The sequence below is a fragment of the Triticum dicoccoides genome, chromosome 2B (genome assembly GCF_002162155.2).
Source record: "Triticum dicoccoides isolate Atlit2015 ecotype Zavitan chromosome 2B, WEW_v2.0, whole genome shotgun sequence".
NCBI lineage: Eukaryota > Viridiplantae > Streptophyta > Magnoliopsida > Poales > Poaceae > Triticum > Triticum dicoccoides.
Window position 1 is genome coordinate 390,685,559 of NC_041383.1, and position 15,205 is coordinate 390,700,763.

A 15,205-nucleotide genomic window follows, 5' to 3' on the forward strand; every position below is an offset into this window, starting at 1 on the left:
CCGCCTTCCTCGTTCGGTACTTCTGCCCTGCATGAGTTGCCAGTGGTACAACCGCCCCCATGACTGGTACAACCGGCCTGTCTGCGCACAGTGTATTGGGCCGAGCCCGTGTACCCCTTCGCCCTCGCTTACCCCTTCGTGGCTCTAGACTATATATACTCCTCCACCTCCTCCTAGTTAAGGTAGCATAGGTTTAGCTCATATTTTGTGTGAGAGCCTTGCTCATCCACTTGGCTACTTCTCCTCGGAGCTCAGGACCTCTTCGGAGAAGATCCCCCAAGCAGATTCAAGATCCCTTTCTAGGGAAGACCATCAAGGCCTCCGTAAGGAGAAGAACGGTTCCTTTGTATCCTTACCTTTATTGATTGTGGATCATATGTTACTCTATGTTGTCAGTGATCTAGCACTCGTGTGATTGATTCTATGTCGATTTAGCGTTTTCTCTGGTTCTCCCCGTGTTTCTTCCCTCGAGTTCTTCCGCGTGTTCTTCGTGATTCCCCGTAGGATTCCTCCAAACGTGAAAGATCGACCACTTAGGGTTCCGCCCTACATCACATAGGGAATGACTTTTCATTCTCTTTCTATTTTCTGCCATAGTCGGGTTTTGAGTCTTACTCAACTTCACACCTTATAACACAGGCAAGAACTCCTTCTTTGACTGTTCTATTTTGAACTACTTCAATATTTTATCAAGGTATGTATTCATTGAAAAATCTCATCAAGCGTCTTGATCTATCTCTATAGATCTTGATGCTTAATGTGTAAGCAGCTTCGCCGGGGTCTTTCGTTGAAAACCTTTTATTCAAGTATCCTTTTATGCTATCCAGAAATTCTATATCATTTCCAATCAACAATATGTCTTGCACATATAATATCATAAATGCTACAGAGCTCCCCCTCACTTTCTTGTAAATACAGGCCTTTCCAAAAGTCTGTATAAAACCATATGCTTTGATCAACTCATCGAAGCGTATATTCCAACTCCAAGATGCTTGCACCAGTCCATTGATGGATCACTGGAGTTTGCACATTTTGTTAGCACCTTTAGGATTGACAAAACCTTCTGGTTGCATCATATACAACTCTTCTTTAAAGAATCCATTGAGGAATGCAGTTTTGACATCCATTTGCCAGATTTCATAAAATGTGGCAATTGCTAATATGATTCGGACAGACTTAAGCATCAATACGAGTGAGAAAATCTCATCGTATTCAACACCTTGAACTTGTCGAAAAACCTTTCACAACAAGTCGAGCTTAGTAGATAGTAACACTACTATCAATGTCTGTCTTCCTCTTGAAGATCCATTTATTTAACATGGCTTGCTGATCATCGAGCAAGTCAATCAAAGTCCATACTTTGTTCTCATACATGGATCCCATCTCAGATTTCATGGCCTCAAGCCATTTCGCGGAATCTGGGCTCATCATCGCTTCCTCATAGTTCATAAGTTTATCATGGTCTAGTAACATGACTTCCAGAATAGGATTACCGTACCACTCTGGTGCGGATCTTACTTTGGAAGACCTACGAGGTTTTGTAGTAACTTGATCTGAAGTTTCATGATCATCATCATTAGCTTCCTCACTAATTGGTGTAGGAATCACTGGAACTGATTTCTGTGATGAACTACTTTCCAATTCAGGAGAAGGTACAATTACCTCATCAAGTTCTACTTTCCTCCCACTCACTTCTTTCAAGAGAAACTTCTTCTCTAGAAAGGATCCATCTTAGCAACGAATAACTTGCCTTTGGATCTGTGATAGAAGGTGTACCCAATAGTTACCTTTGGGTATTCTATGAAGACGCACTTCTCCGATTTGGGTTCGAGCTTATCAGGTTGAAACTTTTTCACATAAGCATCGTAGCCCCAAACTTTTAAGAAACGACAACTTTGGTTTCTTGCCAAACCACAGTTCATAAGGCGTCGTCTCAACGGTTTTTGATGGTGCCCTATTTAAAGTGAATGCAACTGTCTCTAATGCATAACCCCAAAATGATAGTGGTAAACCGATAAGAGACATCATAGGTCGCACAATATCAAATAAAGTGCGGTTACGACATTCGGACACACCATAACATTGTGGTGTTCCAGGTTGTGTGAAGTGTGAAACTATTCACATTGTTTTATATGAAGGTCAAACTCGTAACTCAAATATTCTCCTCCACGATCAGATCGTAGAAACTTTATTTTCTTGTGACGATGATTCTCCACTTCACTCTGAAATTCTTTGAACTTTTCAAATGTTTCAGACTTCTGTTTCATTAAGTAGATATACTCATATCTGCTCAAATCATCTTGTGAATGTCAGAAAATAACGATACCCGTCACGAGCATCAACACTCATTGGACCGCATACATCAGTATGTATTATTTCCAATAAGTTACTTGCTCGTTCCATTGTTCCGGGGAACGGAGTTTTAGTCATCTTGCCCATAAGGCACGGTTCGCAAGCATCAAATGATTCATAATCAAATGATTCAAAAAATCCATCTTTATGGAGTTTCTTCATGCGCTTTATACCGATATGACCCAAACGGCAGTGCCACAAATATGTTGCACTATCATTATCAACTTTGCATCTTTTGGCATCAATATTATGAATATGTGTATCATCATGATCAAGATTCAATAAACCATCAACATTGGGTGTATGACCATAGAAGGTTTTATTCATGTAAACAAAATAACAATTTATTCTCTGTCTTAGATGAATAATCGTATTGCAATAAACATGATCTAATCATATTTATGCTTAACGCAAACACCAAATAACATTTATTTAGGTTCAACACTAATCTCGAAAATATATGGAGTGTACGATGATGATCATATCAATCTGGGAACCACTTCCAACACACATCGTTACTTCACCCTCAACTAGTCTCTGTTTATTCTGTATCTTCTGTTTCGAGTTACTAGTTTTTAGCACCCGAACAAGTATCAAATACTCATGGGATACTATAAACACTAGTAAGGTACACATTAATAATATGTATATCAAATATACCATTGTTCACTATGCCATCCTTCTTATTCACCAAATATCCAAGGTATTTCCGCTTACAGTGAACATTTCCTTTGCAGTAGAAGCACCCAGTTTCAGGCTTTGCTCCAGCTTTGGGCTTCTTCGCGGGAGTGACAACTTGCTTGCCATTCTACTTGAAGTTCCCTTTCTTTTCCTTTGCCCTTTTCTTGAAACTAGTGGTCTTGTCAATCATCAACACTTGATGCTCTTTTCTTGATTTCTACCTTCGTCGATTTCAGCATCACGAAGAGCTCGGGAATCGTTCTCGTCATCCCTTGCATTATAGTTCATCACGAAGTTCCAGTAACTTGGTGATGGTGACTAGAGAACTCTGCCAATCACTATCTTATCTAGAAGATTAACTCCCACTTGATTCAAGCGATTGTAGTACTCAGACAATCTAAGTACTTGCTCACTAGTTGAGCAATTCTCCTCCATCTTTTAGGCGAAGTATTTGTCAGAGGTCTCATACCTCTTGACACGGGCATGAGTCTGAAATACCAATTTCATCTCTTGAAACATCTTATATGTTCCATGAAGTTTCAAAAACGTTTTTGTAGTCCCGGTTCTAAGCCATAAAGCATAGTGCACAAAAACTATCAAGTAGTCATCATATTGAGCTAGCCAAACGTTCATAACGTCTGCATCTGCTCCTGCAATAGGTCTGTCACCTAGCGGTGCATCAAGGACATAATTCTTCTATGCAGCAATGAGGAGAAACCTCAGATCATGGACCAAGTCCGCATCATTGCTACTAACATTTTTCAACTTAGTTTTCTCTCGGAACACATATAAAAACATAGGAAAGCAAAAACATAGGGAAGCAACAACGCGAGCTATTGATCTACAACATAATTTGCAAAATACTACCAGGACTAAGTTCATGATAAATTAAAGTTCAATTAATCATATTACTTAAGAACTCCCACTTAGACAGACATCTCACTAGTCATCTAAGTGATCACGTGATCCAAATCAACTAAACCATGTCCGATCATCACGTGAGATGGAGTAGTTTCAATGGTGAACATCACTATGTTGATCATATATACTATATGATTCACGTTCGACCTCGGTCTCCGTGTTCCGAGGCCATATCTGTATATGCTAGGCTCGTCAAGTTTTAACCTGAGTATTCCGCGTGTGCAACTGTTTTGCAGCCGTTGTATTTGAACGTAGAGCCTATCACACCCGATCATCACGTGGTGTCTCAGCACGAAGAACTTTCGCAACGGTGCATACTCAGGGAGAACACTTCTTGATAATTTAGTGAGAGATCATCTTAAAATGCTACCGTCAATCAAAGCAAGATAAGATGCATAAAGGATAAACATCACATGCAATCAATATAAGTCATATGATATGGCCATCATCATCTTGTGCTTGGGATCTTCATCCCCGAGGCACCGTCGTGATCACCATCGTCACCGGCGCGACACCTTGATCTCCATCGTAGCATCGTTGTCGTTACATCATCTATTGCTTCTACGACTATCGCTACCGCTTAGTGATAAAGTAAAGCAATTACAGGGCATTTGCATTTCATATAATAAAGCGACAATTATATGGCTCCTGCCAGTTGCCGATAACTTTGATTACAAAAATGATCATCTCATATAATAAAATATAGCATCACGTTTTGATCATATCACATCATAACATGCCCTGCAAAAACAAGTTAGACGTCCTCTACTTTGTTGTTGCAAATTTTACGTGGCTGCTACGGGCTTAGCAAGAACCGTTCTTACCTACGCATCAAAACCACAACGATAGTTCGTCAAGTTAGTGTTGTTTTAACCTTCGCAAGGACCGGGCATAGCCACACTCGGTTCAACTAAAGTTGGAGAAACAGACACCCGCTAGTCACCTGTGTGCAAAGGACGGCGGTAAAACCAGTCTCGCGTAAGCATACGCGTAATGTCGGTCCGGACCGCTTCATCCAACAATATTGCTGAACCAAAGTATGACATGCTGGTAAGCAGTATGACTTGTATCGCCCACAACTCACTTGTGTTCTACTCGTGCATATAATATCAATGCATAAAATCTAGGCTCGGATGCCACTGTTGGGGAACGTAGTAATTTCAAAAAAAATCCTACGCACACGCAAGATCATGGTGATGCATAGCAACGAGAGGGGAGAGTGTTGTCCACGTACCCTCATAGACCGAAAGTGGAAGCGTTAGAGCAACGCGGTTGATGTAGTCGTGTGTCTTCACGGCCCGACCGATCAAGCACCGAAACTACGGCACCTCCAAGTTCTAGCACACGTTCAGCTCGATGACGATCCCCGGACTCCGATCCAGCAGAATGTCGGGGAAGAGTTCCGTCAGCACGACGGTATGGTGACGATCTTGATGTTCTACCGTCGCAGGGCTTCGCCTAAGCACCGCTACGATATTATCGAGGTGTACTATGGTGGAGGGGGGCACCGCACACGGCTAAGAGATCCAAGGGATCAATTGTTGTTGTGCCTAGAGGTGCCCCCCTGCCCCCGTATATAAAGGAGCCAGGGGGAGGGGGTCGGCCGGCCATGAGGGGCGCGTCAGTAGGAGTCCTCCTCCCACCGGGAGTAGGACTCCCCCCCTTCCTTGTTGGAGTAGGAGAGAAGGAAAGAGGTGGAGAGGAGGAAGGAAAAGGGGGTTGCATCCCTTGTCCAATTCGGACAAGAGGGGGGCTGCGCCCCTCCTTCCTTTCGGCCTCTCTCCTCTATCCCGTTATGGCCCAATAAGGCCCATATACTCCCCGGCGAATTCCCGTAACTCTCCGGTACTCTGAAAAATACCGGAATCACTCGGAACCTTTCCGAAGTCCGAATATAGTCGTCCAATATATCAATCTTTACATCTCGACCATTTCGAGACTCCTCGTCATGTCCCCGATCTCATCCGGGACTCCGAACTCCTTTAGTACATCAAAACTCATAAACTCATAATATAACTGTCATCGAAACCTTAAGCGTGCGGACCCTACGGGTTCGAGAACAATGTAGACATGACCGAGACACGTCTCCGGTCAATAACCAATAGCGGAACCTGGATGCTCATATTGGCTCCCACATATTCTACGAAGATCTTTATCGGTCAAACCGCATAACAACATACGTTGTTCCCTTTGTCATCGGTATGTTACTTGCCCGAGATTTGATCGTCGGTATCCAATACTTAGTTCAATCTCGTTACCGGCAAGTCTCTTTACTCGTTCCGTAATACATCATCTCGTAACTAACTCATTAGCTACATTGGTTGCAAGGCTTATAGTGATGTGCATTACCGAGAGGGCCGAGAGATACCTCTCCGACAATCGGAGTAACAAATCCTAATCTCGAAATACGCCAACTCAACATGTACCTTCGGAGACACCTGTAGAGCTCCTTTATAATCACCCAGTTACGTTGTGACGTTTGGTAGCACACAAAGTGTTCCTCCGGTAAACGGGAGTTGCATAATCTCATAGTCATAGGAACATGTATAAGTCATGAAGAAAGCAATAGCAACAACTAAACGATCAAGTGCTAAGCTAACGGAATGGGTCAAGTCAATCATATCATTCTCCTAATGATGTGATCCCGTTAATCAAATGACAACTCTTTGTCCATGGCTAGGAAACATAACCATCTTTGATAAACGAGCTAGTCAAGTAGAGGCATACTAGTGACACTTAGTTTGTCTATGTATTCACACATGTATCATGTTTCCGGTTAATACAAATCTAGCATGAATAATAAACATTCATCATGATATAAGGAAATAAATAATAACTTTATTATTGCCTCTAGGGCATATTTTCTTCAGTGATGACCTGAAAAGGAAGTATAGGCTCATTAAATGGGATATTATTTGTCGACCGAAAGACCAAGGGGGTCTAGGTATCGAAAATCTTGAGGTTAAAAACAGATGTCTTTTCAGCAAGTGGCTGTATAAGCTATCTGTAGAGTCGGAGGCCACGTGGGCGCAGATTCTGCGTAATAAGTACCTTCATTCGAAAACTTTGTCACAGGTGACAGTGAGGCCGACGGACTCACCTTTTTGGAAAGGGCCGATGAGAATTAAATCAGTCTTTTTCAACAGAACAAAGTTTCTAGTCGGAAACGGTACTTCGACGAGATTCTGGGAGGATACTTGGCTAGGGGAAACACCCCTCGCGCTTCAATATCCCTCCCTTTATAGCATTGTGCAACGAAGAGAAGCTTTCGTTGCAACCGTGCTTCAGTCCACTCCCCTCAATATCCAATTTAGGAGAACACTTGCCGGAACCAGTTGGGAAGCATGGCTCCATTTGGTGAGAAGACTGATGGATGTGCAGCTTTCTCAACAGCGGACATGTTATGCTGGAAGCTAAACAAGAATGGAGAGTTCACGGTTAAATCTATGTATTTAGATGTCATCAACTCTAGCTCTATTCCTAGTTCGGAACATGTTTGGAATGCCAAAGCGCCTTTGAGAGTTAAAGTGTTTATGTGGTTTGTACACAAACAAGTCATTTTAACTAAGGACAATTGACAAAGTGCAACTAGACTGGTTCTACGAGATGTAGTTTTTGTGATCGGGATGCATCAAACACCTCTTTCTTGACTGTCCGATGGCGAAGGTTCTATGGCGGACTGTTCATATTGCATTTAATATTACTCCTCTGAATACGATCAACACGTTATTTGGGACGTGGCTTGACGGGATAGATTCCCAAACAGCGAGACATATTCGTGTAGGAGTATGTGCTTTACTTTGGGCAATCTGGAACTGCAAGAATGATTTGGTTTTTAACAGAACAACAAATACTCATTTTTGCAGGTTATCTTCCGAGCCACTGCGTTGATCCGTATGTGGTCGCTACTCACTCAGACGGAGGTCAGGAAGCGTTTGGTTACTGGATCTACCCGATGGGAGATGGTAACTCAGGCTATATTCAACCGGTTTGGATGGCGGTCATGTAATAAGATATGCAATTAGTTTTCCTATCTATGTTTTGCCTGCCGGTTGGGGCTTTTCTTTTCCGCTCTTCGTGAGCTGGTTCTTTTGTTTAAGACTTCATGACCTTTGTTGAACTTATTTGCTTTATAATAAAGGTGGCCGTAGGTTTGTTTTTGTTTCAAGATACCAGTCTACGCGTACCTCCAACATAAACGTCACCGCTTGGAGATGCAACGTAGGTTTGTTTTTTGTCAGTAAAAACATAATTTAGGCACCTCCAACATAAACGTCACCGCTTTTAAGTGCATAAATTATGTTTTTGTTTTTTGAAAGAGATGCCTAAATTATGTTTTTACTGACAAAAACTGTAGGTTTGGGTCTGCGTGTTTTTACCTGTACCCATCAACACTAGATCGGTACCGCGCCTTGGCGCGAGGGTGCCGAACCGAACGTTTTGGTCAAGTAGGTAATACCAAGTTAGTAGGAATTCAGGTTTAGCATATGCACTCATACAAAAAAACAATAAAGTGAAGAAGAAACATTCAATCATGATAGAAGCAAGACATAGTGGAGCTCAATATCGTCATCAGATTATAAGCTAGCATCAAGTATAAGCCAGCATCAAGTTAAGAACGTTCATAAGAGCACAAAAGATAGCCACTCGACATGAAATTCGATACCAAAAGCGAGAATACAGGAGAGGAAGTAATAAGACCAAGAACATAATAAAGGAGAGCCAACTACGGAGCCATAACTACTAAACATACTAATAAGTGGCTCCGTTCAGCTGCCTTGTCGATCAACTTCTTTCCAGGAAAGGTAAGGTGATAAAGTTGAATTGACCTGCACAGAGAAATGCATATCTTTGTCGGCCGAGCAACCAGTTCCAAACAAACTTAATTTTGCACTCGTTATTCTATCAATGCACGATAGAGATAAAAAAATAATGAAACACAATGGAAAATCACCAAGCAAGATATGAGCATAAAAGGCACATTCCATGATAGGTTTAGTGGCAAACATCCCTGACATAGAGCATACGACAACACATGGTAGCTTACAAACAATCCGCAACTTTCATAGATAACTAAAGTCTTAGGCATAATGTAGTCTAATAGGAACAATGACACGACACGTACAGAAGGAAGTGCAACATATGCACAAGAAGCTGAAACCAGTTCAACAGTCGAACAAAAGAAAGTGCGGCGTTTTTGAAAGAACAATCTAGTTAATTACCAGTTGAAAATACAATTTTTTTAGCAAGAGCGGTCGATAAGATAAGATCTATTATCTATATGATCACCTCTTGTTCAAAGATAGAAAGCTAATCGTCACGATGCTTGGTCTTTCTAAAGAAAATGTAATTACATATAAGGCCTATACAACATCTAATCAATTGAGGAAACACCTATAAAGCTATTCACTGCATGAAGAGCATGTCAAAGAAATAGAGTTTAAATTATCACACCCCCTAGATCTAAACATCACTATTTCTCTACTGCTATCCGTGAGCACCTAAACAATCTCTCGATTAGATACATTTACATCAGTGAGCATTTTCTTTGATTCTAACATTAGCCGAGGCACATACTGATCATATTTTTTCAGCCGTTCAGTAAAATCAGAGATGGGACACGATGGAGCTCAGCTGACCTAGGCAAGTGCTCGCAGACAGCTGTTAGTGGGGGAAGCGGAACCCGGCGAGCCGTGAACCTGGAGCTCTTCTTCCACCATAGTGACCTGAACAGAATATATGGATCCAAGAAATCCCCAGATGTGGGCACACCTTTAGAGCTTAGAAGAAAAAGGAACCATGGATGTAATTGAACATAAGCACAGACTGACCTGGTCGCTGGAGCTGAGTTCCGAAGGGATAATCGAAGAGGCGCAACAGAGGTCTGATCCAAGGCGGCGCCGCCGCGCCGAGAAGACGATGTATTCGCATGAGCAAAGGAAAATGTCGGAGAGAGAACGTGTAAATCCTTCTAGGTTTGACCTATGTATCAGACAGGAAGATCAGACAGGAAGATGACCGAAATAGCCTTGCCCAACGGCCTTCTCAAAGGTAGGCTCAATGGTGGAGCGCCGCTGTGACTTTTGGGCCGGCCCATGAAGTTCTCTTCCATCTTTTTCCTGTTTCTCATTTACTTTCTTTGTGTTTGTATAGGTTTACTTATTTATCTTAAATTCTGGTTTTTAAAATTCATTCGTGATTTCGGAAAAATGTTGACAAACTACCACGCGTGGGAAAATATTTGGCCCGTGCAACATGGCACTCTTGCCTCTCATAATCAAATTCACACACGCAGACTTTACCAAAACAGTACACAATTATGTAACATGCCTTTGGTTTGCTGTCTTTCTGAGCTCACCAACCATAGGCACAAGAAACATATATATTGGCTGTAAGAAGAGATGGAAAAGGAAAGTGGCACAGAGCAAACTATCTGCTATATACTACGTCTGAAACATTAAAAACATGTGCATATAACCAGTTCCTAGTTTACACCGACAACCATAGCCAAAATAAAGAGAAGATTAGGCAGAACCAGGTAACCAGGTTAAAATCCTAGCTGAGACTTTAACGATTCTACAAATTTGGTCCAAATAGCATGAATAAGAAAATGTACAATTGTTATTCCAAAGACCTGGAAAGAACTAACACTTCCATACAATTGAGAAAATAAAAATAATGTAATACTTCTTAACAGCCGGTATGTGGATTGAAATTTAACTCGAAATAACATATGCATTCATATTTAACTACACATGTTTTCATCCCAGTTTACTTCTAACCAAATTGTTTAAGATATTATACTCAGAATGTTAATTAAGAGAATATTGTGAACTATCACGAAAGACATAAGATCCGTTAAGTTTACATCATTCAAGAGAACAGATCAATATTACCAGTTTGAGAGAACAATAGTTTTATCACCAATGCACTATGTAATGCTTCTATCATACCAATGACTAAAGCACAACTGCCAAGCAATGCTATATTCATCACTCTCAGTAGCTGCCTCACAGGAAACAGTTAAGCTTGTGTAAACAAAAGGATGTCATATACAATCTGGAGCATTTGGTCACATATAAGCCATGGAAAGAAATTGGTGGAATTCAGAGTGTGCTCTAACAACCTACCTATAACGCTTTACTACTGAAATGCAAGACAACATGAATTGATCATCCCTTTAGAGTAAGATCATAAGGTCATTTTACACAAAGGTAAAGGGAATGTTCTGAATTCTGAATTTAAAATTTCAACCTTGGTGAAGTCAGAAATAGCGGAGTCCAGTTCTCTTTGAAATGCATATGTTGTACCTCTCCCAATTGGTGCCTCTGGATATGTTAGACTTTCCCTCAGTATCTGCAAATGTAAATGCAGATTTTCAGGCTCCTTTTCTGATTAGAGAGAATAAGCGAGAAAAACTGATAATAGACCAAACAAAACCTGATAAAAAAACTGATTATAGGTTACAAAACCTGAGAAAAATTAATGGTGAAATTTGCTCCAAAACAACAGTATCCACATGTAAAAGAAATAGAGATTACACCTACAGAAACTTCACTACAAATGGAAGAGCTTTTTTCATTCAGGTGTTCTTTTGATCATTGGTGTACCTTGGACTCAGAGCAGGGGAGCATCCTCTTACAAGCCAGGCTAGCAGCCAGCAACAAGCCCAACGTGCAGAATGATCCATAGATCCAGCGATATGAAGTTAGAGAAGACACACACAGAGGCACAGACCTACTCCAGAAAGCTTCAGGGCACGGTTGAACACGGCCAGTGCCATGTCCTCTACAGCCTGCTTGCTTGTGAACTGCAGGGGCAATTGGAAACCAAAAGCATGGTCGGTGAGTCAGTCTGATGAGTGCCTAGGGCGTGTCAAACGTGATGGCTCCAAAGTCCTTTCTTGATGGAAACAAGCACAAATGATTTTGCACTATCTCTAAAAACTCATACAAAAACATAACCTATTTGCTGAATGGTGCTAGAATCGCTTAGCCATGAAAACATTGAAATATATACCCCAACTTCAGACTCAAGGAAGGCAGGTTAGAGAAAGCCAACATCCCAATCTCAATCTGAAGCGCATCACCCCTAGGAAGCCATCTGGAGCCTGTGACAACACAATCACATCAAAATGCAGTAACAAATTTCACTGCATACACGAGAGAGAGAGAGAGAGAGAGAGGTACTTTTTGTTCAATATTTTCTGCAGGCAAATTCTTCATCTTTCGTCCCTTCTCGAACCTGCAAACATGGTGTACGATTAACCATATATTACATTATGAAATCAAAACCAGGGAGACATATTAATAACTCCTTTGCTTCCTTACCTTCAGACCTCTACTAATAGAGAAATCCTTTAGTATCTTGTGATCAACCCCCTACTGCTGCGCGGAGCTAGCCATCCCCCTGTGCGCCGAGGAGGTGGGAAAGGCGCAGCAGAACACGCTCCTCCTATGGAGTCTGAGCTCGTCTGCAGCTCGAGCTTACTCCCATGCACCTCTGGAATATATAAACAGACTTAATGCACATACTTATGATATAAGAAGCTGTACATGGGAAGTATAACCAAAACCAGTTTACTTTTATAGACTTATTATAGTACATCCTGCAAGACTATAAAGAATATTTGTGAAACTAATTTTTGAAGGCAAATATCTCCAATGGTAATTTAATCTGGTAATTGTTTATTAGCGCTGAGAACAACTATTTCATTTATCAAATAATGAAAAGAGCAGCAGCTAAATGATAATAGAGATCCGCCAGAAAACCCAAGTGCAGTATTTGGTTTATTGTTTTCTTTCTTTCCTTCCACTTTGTCGTATACTAACTGTTTGCCTAGTCATATTACATAAGGGAGAGGCGAATTGTACCTGTAAGGAACTCAAGTCCAGCTCGTCGTTCGACATGTACCGGACGCCAAAGTCTGTTAACAGTAATTCTCTCGTCACTCTCTCTGCATTATATTGGTTCGTTTGCAAGAAGCGAGGTGCAGTGTAGGGGTGTGGTATGTATGTACTCACGTAGAAGGCGACGACGACGCCGGCGGCGTAGTCTCAGAGGGCAGCTTGATGCTGGCCCTGAAGAAGCCGTGGAGCTACACGCCCTGTGACGCAAACCTGGAGCCTGAATATACACCCAAAAAAAGCAAACAGAGGCAGGCACGATGAGGAACAGAAGGTGGCGACAAGAGTGTCTTTCAGAAACTGCAATGCATATGAAGCCAACACAGCAGGGCGCGTACCTATCCTCTCGTCGAGGGAGATATGAACTCGCTGGCCGCCGCCATGGAGCCTCAGGTTGGAGTCCCCGCTGACTCCGCGAGATGGATCGAAGGTGGCTCACCTTGGGTCGTCTTCTTCCTGGAGGAGAAGGAACGCAAGGACGACGGTCCGGTGATTCCTCTGTGTGGTCGAACAGGAGGTGTCGACAGCCGGCGGTGGATGGTGGCGCGGCCTCCCCTGATCATCCTCCTCCTTCCCGCCGCGCTCCTGCTCCTCCTGCGGCCGGTATTGATCCTCGCCGTCAACGGTGGCCGCGCCGGCTTGGAAGAAAGGGGTCGGGGCTGGGTGGCGCGGAGCGGCTCGAACCAGACCGGCGAGAGGTTGCTGATGACGTAACGGGCCACGGTGGAGAAGGAGGGGCCGTGGAGATTGGAACGGCGATCGCCGCCGCCGGCGCCGGGCTAGGGATGAACGGGGAGGATAGGGGAGACGGGATCGACAGTGAGAGCGAGGAACGGAGGGAGGCGGCTGCGGGAGGAGTGAAAGCGAGCGAGGGAAGAGGAGGCGGCGGCTAGGTTTTAGCACGGGAGCCGCCGTTTATTTATAGTCGTATGCGAAATGACCAGAATACCCTCGGAGGGATCTAGGAATTACGCGCGGTGGCAGCTCGGGGCGCACACTGTTTCGATCCACAGTGTTGCATTTTTATCCGACGGCCGGGAATCGCTAAACTCTGAGGAGGCTGGGGTGCTCCCGGTATGTATCTTACCCTGATTTGCTCCATACTTGTCGGCAAACTGGTAAACACCCTTCCCCTGGTTAAATTGGGAAATTATTTAGCGACGCACAGCAGTGTTAATTTTGTCAGGTCTACTTTCTTGAGCTTATGACTGACCTTGGCTACCCTTCCAGACGCATCGACGCCTTCCTTGAACACCACTCCACCACCAGGCCCTACAAGTTGACACACACACAGACACACACACACACAAATTCATGCGAAGCTAGTTCTCAACTCTGAATATTACAGCATATATAGCACACCGTAGGGTTAGGCAGTCTTGGCCTTCTTGGCCACTATGAGCAACGACGGCCTTGGCCTCGCCGATGGTCGCAGGCCTCGAAGCTTGGATCGTTGTAACAGAGGAGAGGGAGATGGTTTCGGAGCCAAAGGTGCCATGACAGAGGCAGACATGTTGTTTGTGCAACACTCGCTCACTCACTCTCTTTGAGTTTAACTTGGTTCCTCCGATGGCTAATGCATGGTTTAAATACAGGGGGGCTGAGAGTGGCAGACAGTGAGTGACAGGGATTTGACGGTCTATTTTCATATCGGACGGTGGCTATAATGGTCTGTCATGGGTCCATGATCACGTGAACAACCCTTGTCTCTTGCTTGGCTGATTAGAAACGGCGCACTTATGGAATCTGGAATGGATAAGTGCCCGGGGTTTCACCTTCCTTTTATCGTTTCCCTGGTGGAGAAATTTCAGGTCAGGTGTCCCCTCACAGATCAATTTTGAGAGTACCACTTTGGATCATCTTATCTTTAACAGTAACATTAGAAGGAATGCTATTTGTAAGCCAAAGTGGTCTGTCAAAAATTATTTGCAAGCAAGGCTTACGTGGTGTCCAAAAAACTGAATGCCCATGCATCCAGATGGTGCGGAAAATTCTGAAGCCCCACGCATTCAGATGGCCGAAAGAAGAAATGATCACCCAAGACGTAAAATACTACACCCTCTGTCTCAAATTAAGTGACTCGACTTAACACTAACTTAAATATAATGTTAGCATAAAATTGAGTCACTTATTTTGAGACGGGGGAGTACAATATATTAAGTGTCACCCAACACCTATCCCTACTCCCAATGCATGACCGACAGAGCGTGGAAGGGACTAGCACTGCCCATTTTCTTGGTTAGTTCTCCTACCTCCTACTGACGGCCAGCGAGAGTCACTGGAAGTGTTAAATGTGGTGTATGGAGATTTTGCCGTCAAATTTCGGATGAGGTCGAAGCTTGATG

The 15,205-nt window shown here is 43.0% G+C and overlaps 1 long non-coding RNA gene across 2 annotated transcripts; it reads right to left on the bottom strand.

Annotated features, from left to right (window-relative positions):
- Positions 1–8,505: 8,505 nt before the first annotated feature.
- Positions 8,506–14,424, bottom strand: LOC119363826. Of its 2 annotated transcripts, XR_005174460.1 has the most exons (13): positions 14,223–14,422; positions 14,074–14,132; positions 13,199–13,993; positions 12,978–13,080; positions 12,828–12,880; positions 12,285–12,456; positions 12,144–12,198; positions 11,974–12,064; positions 11,565–11,764; positions 11,209–11,310; positions 9,786–9,936; positions 9,594–9,680; positions 8,506–8,783 (listed from the first exon to the last, which is right to left on the bottom strand). It is a non-coding gene; the product is annotated as an uncharacterized LOC119363826 (long non-coding RNA). The 2 variants fall into 2 exon arrangements; XR_005174459.1 differs by having other exon boundaries at positions 9,786–11,310; positions 14,223–14,424.
- Between the last annotated feature and the right edge of the window lie 781 nt (positions 14,425–15,205).